This window comes from Sinocyclocheilus anshuiensis, unplaced genomic scaffold (assembly GCF_001515605.1).
Source record: "Sinocyclocheilus anshuiensis isolate Anshui unplaced genomic scaffold, SAMN03320099.WGS_v1.1 scaffold1143, whole genome shotgun sequence".
NCBI classification, from domain to species: domain Eukaryota; kingdom Metazoa; phylum Chordata; class Actinopteri; order Cypriniformes; family Cyprinidae; genus Sinocyclocheilus; species Sinocyclocheilus anshuiensis.
Window position 1 is genome coordinate 1,060,826 of NW_015546123.1, and position 7,541 is coordinate 1,068,366.

Genomic DNA, 7,541 nt, shown 5'->3' on the forward strand with positions numbered 1-7,541 from the left:
AACACTACAAGATTGTTTGGGATAGTTCACCCAAAAATAAAAATTCTGTCATCATTTACTCAACCTTCACATGTTCCAAACCTGTATGAGTTCCTTTCTTCTGCTGAACAATGTAGCAGTGTTGTTGACAGTAGCCATTGACTTCCATATTATTTTTTCCATGCTATGGAAGTCAATACCGTCAGTTGTTTGTTTACCAACATTTTCTTTTTATGTTCAAAAGAAGGAAGAAAATCATACAGGTTTGGAACAACTTGAGGGTGAGTAAACGACAGAAAAAAGTTTTTCGGGTGAACTATACTTTTAAGGGCCATTTTTGCACTACGCTGAATTTTTTTTTTATGTAAACGTGCTACACAGACATGTTTAACCAAAGTTTCCAAGTTAAAAGAAAACTTTTGAACTTTTAAAAAGTAAAAAGAAAATGTACTGCACTCTCCCATGTCTCACATTTCTTTTCTGTTTGAATTGCTTCCATTGTCCTCATTGGTAAGTCGCTTTGGATAAAAGCGTCTGTTAAATGTCTAAAAGTAAATGTAAATGTAATGAATGGCCCATATTTATGGAGCCCCTAAATGATGGGGTGAAAAAATATGAGATGGGTGGAAAACATAACATATATATAACAACAAGCATATTGCATGAGAACGCAAAAGCATTCAAATATAATTTTGCATTTTTTACCACCACTACGTCCCATTAGGGACCTAACAGACCCAACCAGGGAATAATCAAACACGTTCACCTCAACTGTACTCTCTTGTACAATACAAAAATCCTATTCATTCTAGTAAATCCGTTCATCTTAAACAGGCCTGTCTCTCATATGTAGTATTGAAAAGTCTGATTCATTCAGTTCCATTCATTCAGATGACTCAGATTGACAAAAATAATTCTCTGGCGTTCATTTTGAGTTTTTCTGTGCTTATGCTAAAATTCTATGATTATTTTTATGTGAATGAGGCCTTTTTTTGCAGTAAACTGGTACTGAATGCCTTAGCATTATATACTAAGAAAAATGAAACAAAAGATTTCATCCAAAATGCAGCTTTATTGGAGAAACAAAGATGGGACTCCACAAATTTGGGCTGGGGGTCTTCTTCACTCATCATGACTGCGTTGACTGGACGCCTCCCAGCATTCAAGAGGATTCAGTATCATCTGCATCAGAGATGACTGATGTCTCTGTGTAGGAAAGATGAGGGAAGTCACATGCCGGCATTGTTCTGATGAGTACAGCAAAGTCACATGGCGAATGCAAGGGCAGCTCAAAAACTCCACAAACAGAATTCCACTTCAAATCAAATGGTTGAAATGATTGCGTATGTACCTGTAATCATTTCTTTGACCTTTATTTGCCCAGCTGTTGGTAGAGTAAAAGGGACAATGGAAATAAAGACAGGCACATTAATAAACAGAGAGAGAAAAAGACAAGGGATCCATAACATTCATAAACCTGAAGCAGTTTCTGTCCTACACTGCCCTTGCATGTTCGAGTCAAACTTGCCTGTCAGGATGTATCTAGTTTGTATGTCCTTTGGGGCAGGGTTATGGGGGTGTCCCTGGGGGAGCTGGTGTGGGGCAGGGCCCTCCCTGATGGAAAAGCGCAGATGCCCCCGGACTTTACTTTTCAATAAAATAGCTTATGATGCTATTTCTATTGAATTTTCATATCTTATGATGCTATTTCTATTGTATCAATATGTCATGGATTAATGCACTGTTTTCCTCATAAAGACCACAGATCTTCACTTTAGCTGAATTATCAAAATTCAGATGTCAACAACTGCGTCACTTCATCATGTGTATAAAAAGGGAAAAGAGAAATGATCATCCTATCTGCTGTCACTTCAAGGCCAAATTTTGTAATTGTAGGGTATATTTAAAGGGACAGAGATACAAATCCACATGACTTTCCTTCTTCCATGGAACACAAAAGTGAAATTTAAAGCGTATCTTGACCACTCTTTTCAATATAATGAAAGTGAATGAGGACTGGGGCTGCAAAGCTAGACAAAAATGGCAATTAAAAAACAGAAAAATTTTATATTGTCCATGCGACTTGATAACATATTCCATCCATTATTAATTCTTTTAAATCAGACCTTTTACATGAATCGTATCCAGTTCACAAACCTGTCTAAATGATTCATTAACAAATCGGACTGATCTGGTTCTCACTAAATCAATGATCCAGTCACAGTGATTATCAGTGAATAATAATGATGTACATTTTAAAACTTGAACTCAAAATTTTCCTTGTCTATTTCACAGAAGAAAAGAACGTCATGGGGGGTTTGGAATGACATGAGGGTGTGTAAATGGTGACAGAATAGTGAAACTTTGGTCATCTATCTCTCTATTATCTCAGATAGTAGGGAGATCTTTCTATGTCATCTCCGTCATTAAAAAAATCAAACTCATAGCTGTACTAGCAGACACATTCTTTTGGTTTGAGCAGTCATGCAATGTATGCTCATAAATATAACAGTTTTTTGATTAACAGTTACCAAGCAAACACTCAGTAAGATACAACCGTCTGACCACAAAAGCTTTCCAAAGCAGTCAGGAAACTCCCTGATGACTGCCCCTGATGCTTTTGATACCATCCATTTTGCTTTCTTGCTATTTGTTAAACTGGCTCTAGCTTTTGGTTTCCATTCAGTCAAATACATTGAAACTTACAAAAGCGGCTCTCACCTGAAAAAGTGTAGGACGACTCTGTAAACTCAGACACCCTGGAAGTAAGAATAGAGTACAACTGAAAGGAAGAAAAAATGCAGCAAACAATACAAATCTAAAGACAATCCCTTTATATGTATCACCCCGAACTGCTTAAAGGTAGCTGACTGGACATGATTTCTAGCAGTTTTAGAAGTGTGTTATGGTAATACTTTCCCATTTATTTGATGATACTAATTATAAACTATAATCAAGCTACTACATGGAATACTTGTACTTCATGCCACTGACCATCACAATTGAAAATAAATTAGTAAAGGCAAAAATGTGATTATGGTGAAAAACTTGACCTAAAATAGACACTTTCCCTTGTACTCTAAATTTATGTAAATAGTGACCTAAATTCCTGGTGTTGAATTAATCAAAAGCATGTTATATGTGAACTACCCATATGATTATGGCATATTTACTTGAAGTCATCTCCTTCCAGCAATTTTCTGTAGGTGGAGATCTCAACGTCCAGGGCGAGTTTGATGTCCAGCAGCTCTTGGTAGGCCAGGATCTGTTTGTGAAGGTCTGCTTTAGCCACTTCTATGGCTGATGTGAGGCTAGCGATCTGTGTGTGGTACTCAGCAACACCCACACTGGACTGGGCCTGGGCTTCTGCTAAACTCTGCTCTAGAGTCATGTTCTGAAAAACATAAACAACAATCTCCTGTAAAAACGCATTGTTTTTCTCCTTTTGGATGACTTCAAAGAAGAGTTCAGATGCAAAATTCTCTAAGTGCCTTCTGAAATTTTCATCTCAAATTAGCATTTTTATCAGGCTCCTATGCTTAGGTTCAGTAATTTTACTTCAGTGCCATTGTATAGGTCTTTTTCTATGCTATTAATGTAAAATAACTGAACATAAATATAGGAGCCTGATAAAAATGCTCATTTTAGATGATGATGGCACTTAGAGGCTTTTGCATCTGAACTCTTCAGAGTATGTTATGTTTCAAAGAATAATGTTTTTTTATTGTTGTCCAGAACTTTACCGTACAACTTTACCATACAGCTTCATAAAAGTGCCAAAAACTCACAAAAGCACTTTGATATCTCATATTCTCAGACACTCAGTTTATTGTAAATGATGTCAAATTCTTGAAGCGAGAGTTGTCTGGGAAATTGGTTCTTTTGCAGCATCTCAGCTACTCTTGTGGCATTGGGGCTTTTGCAGCCAATATGAAATGCCAGAGATCAATAAACCACTTCCTATGTCATCTATTTCCTGTCTCAGACAGCTGTGATTTATTCAAGAGATGTTTATTATGCTGAGAACCTGCCCTGAAGCATTTCACACTGCTGATGAATGCAGTTTCTCAAGGGAACTGCTGCTGTTGAGCACCTTTACCATCTGAACACTGCTAAAAAATACCTTGATTAAATTGCACATCTCTTTCAAAAGTGTCTTGCTTTGGCCAACATCACACATCTGTTGTATCTCAATGTGCATCATTTAAAAAGTCAAACACTTACTGCCGCCACAAGCCCTTGAAGCTCTAAATTCAGCGTCTGCAGCTCTTTCCTGCCTGCTGTGATCTCAGCTTTAGTCGATGACACGGCCTCTGTGTTTTTGGCATTGGCTGTCTGAATTTCATCCATCTAGATTCATAAGTAGGTAGAATAAGGTCTATTATTTGGAATGCCAAAATTATCAAAACATTATGTGAGCACTTCCTGTGTGCAGACCTTGAGTTTGTAATACGCCTCAGCCTCCTCTCTGTGTTGCTGCACAGATTTCTCATATTCCATTCGTATCTTGTTGAGAGCTGCAGAGATGTCAAAGGACTTCCCAGTGTCTATTTCAATCATTGAGACTGAAGTGTCCATTGTTGTTGCACCCAGTTTAGATTTCAGAGATGACAGTTCCTACAGTGACAGATATAACCAATTAATAAAAAATGTATTAATATTAAAAAAAAATTTAAAGCAAAGACTTTTAAAACGCTACAAAAGATTTCTATTTTAAATAAATGTTTTGAACTTTGTGGATGACACTGAAGAAATAAATTGCATTTTAAAGGGGTCATATGATGCTGCTAAAAAGAACATTATTTGGTGTAATGAAATGTGTTTATGTGGTTTAAGGTTCAAAAAACACATTATTTTCCACATACTGTACATTATTGTTTCTCCTCTATGCCCCGCCTTCTGAAACGCATCGATTTTTACAAAGCTCATAAAGCAAGGTGTGCTGTGATTGGCCAGCTATCCAGTGCGTTATGATTGGCAAAATACCTCAAGCATGTGACGGAAATCACATACTGTGACCTACCATACTGTGATGATGCCCTGTTAGGCCGGAGCGACGATTCAAAAACATGAAAACCCATTATAAACGAGGCATTCGTTGCATCCAGTGGGGACATAATTATGGATTATAATGATTTATACTGTCTTTTTACGCGTTGCGTTGCATCGCGCCGTGTAAACATAAAACCATGTCTGCGTTTGTGATCGGAGAAATGACAAACAACAAGCCCTACTCTACACTGCCCTCGCTTTAAATATAAAACTCGCTTTAAATATAAAAAATATAAAATATAAAAACTCTTTAAATATAAAAAACGTACTTACAATCTGTGAGTCAGAACAGCCGGCATTGTAGTCTACTCTACCAGGACGAAGGAGCATCCGGAGGGCTTGCGGCAACCACATGTGACGACCCCAGGCTGGACTCTGCTTCGTCCACGGTGAAAGCCGATACGGTGATCCACAGCGCGAAGTTTATGTATTTCCTCAGCGAACAGCACGGATCAGCTCTGAAATCGCATCATATGACCCCTTTAAAATATGTTTAAATACAAAACAGTCATTTGAAATTATAATATAATGTCACAATATTACTGCTATTACTGTATTTTGATCAAATAAATGTAGCCTTGGTGAGCACAAGAAATGTCTTTATTTATTATTGCATTTTTTTAATGTTTAAATGTTAATTAGTGAAAAACAATAAATAGATATATAAATAAATTTGATTCTAAATAAAAATATTTACATTATCTTGATTGCTCCTTGCATGCATTTCAGATTTTAATCAACACAGATCTTTAATTTGTACCTCTTCTTGTGTTTTATTGACAAAGTCCAGTTCATTTTTCAGGCTGGAGTATTTGGCATCCAAATCAATTCTCAGGTCAGAGGCCAATTCTATGTCCTAAAAAAGGTATAGAGACATGTGTGGTCAAAGTTTTACATTTTAAGTCAATAACAGATCGGTTTCAATATACATTCTGTGACTGAATGTCATCCTTCTCACCTTTTTCATGGCAGCAATATCAGACTCAAGCTGAAACTTCACTCCTTTTTCAAAGTCAAGCCTTGGAGAAAATCCAAATTAACACTTTATTTATTGGCAATATGTTGTATATTTCTGGTGTTTGAATAACATTAAAATACATTTTACATGTAATTATATCATAAAATCTTAAGATATACTCCTACAAATTTTAATGTCATAAAAAAAGAAAACACCAGGTCTAATGTCAAAAAAGAAAAAAGAAAAGGAAACACTCACTTAGCCTTCAGTTCATGGGCAGTTCCACGGACATTGTCCAGCTCAATCTCCAGTTTGACGGTGTCGATAGTGAGAGTTTCCAATGTGCTGCGATACTCAGTTGGGCCTCATACTCTATCATCGCAGTCACAGATGACCCTTGAGACACATCCGTCCCCCCAGTCAGCTGGGACAGCTTGGCCTCCAGAGCTGCGTTCTCCTGCTGTAGCCCCCGTACTTTGGCCATGTATGTGGAAAAACAGTCATTCAGCCCAGAGAGTGTGTGCTTCTCAGCCGCTCTCGAGAGTATCGGGGCCACAGCAACACCTGATGATGGACCGACAGCGAGAGCGGCGCATGCACCGAGTCCTCCTGCAGCAACGGCACGACCCATTGCGAATGCAGGACTGGCAACCAGTGCACCACCGCCACCACTACCCAGTGCCAATCCTGCACCAGCCCCTGCACCTCCACCAAGGCCAAGACCGAGACCTCCACCAGCTCCAAAGCCCAGGCCAAGACCTCCACCTAAGCCAGAACCACCCCCGAGACCCAGACCCAATCTTGCTCCACCACTTGCACCAAATCCTCCATATCCACCAGACATCCTGGAGGAGGCCAAGGAAATGGAAAAAGCCATGGTGAACAGCTGAAGGATCAGAGAAGGCTGAAGGATCAGAACTGAGCGGAGAGTGCAGGGCGAGAGACTAATGATCGCTGTTTAAATACACTTGAGGGACCGAGGGCATTGCAAAAAGAGACACTCCATACAGAAAGAATAAGCTGTAACTTGTCTCAGTGGCAAAGTATGGCGTCGGTTGTCTATTAAACCTCAAAATATTCTGACCTGCAGGCATATTTTCCTTCTAGGATGGGTCTTCAATCTAAATGCTGTATTTCAGTGAAAGCTGCTGAATGATGAATATCACCCAAGTTTTTTTTTTCAAAGGTGTCATACACATTTACCTTACTAAATACTTAGATTTAATTCCCCATCAGAAATTTTAAATGGCCTTAATCTCTTTTAAATGCCTGGAGAAATGTCACCAAAAAGAAATTCAAAAATACTTTCCCAAAAACCTTTGCTTGTGGAACCACAGAACGTTTTGAGCCAGAGAATAATCACAGGAAAATGACATTATAAATGCTGATTTATAGTACACTCTTAAAAAAAAAGGTTCTTTGGGGTTCTATATAGAACCCTAGGGTTCTTTACTCAACTCCAAAGAACCCTTTATGCCAAAAAGGTTCTATATAGAACCTTTTCTTCTAAGAGTGTATAATGCTCCACAAAAATCTGTCAGTGTTGTTATTG

At 38.2% G+C, this 7,541-nt stretch overlaps 1 pseudogene; it reads right to left on the reverse strand.

Moving 5' to 3' along the window:
- Nucleotides 1–1,118: 1,118 nt before the first annotated feature.
- Nucleotides 1,119–6,907, reverse strand: LOC107701007 (thread biopolymer filament subunit gamma-like; annotated as a pseudogene).
- Nucleotides 6,908–7,541: the final 634 nt, after the last annotated feature.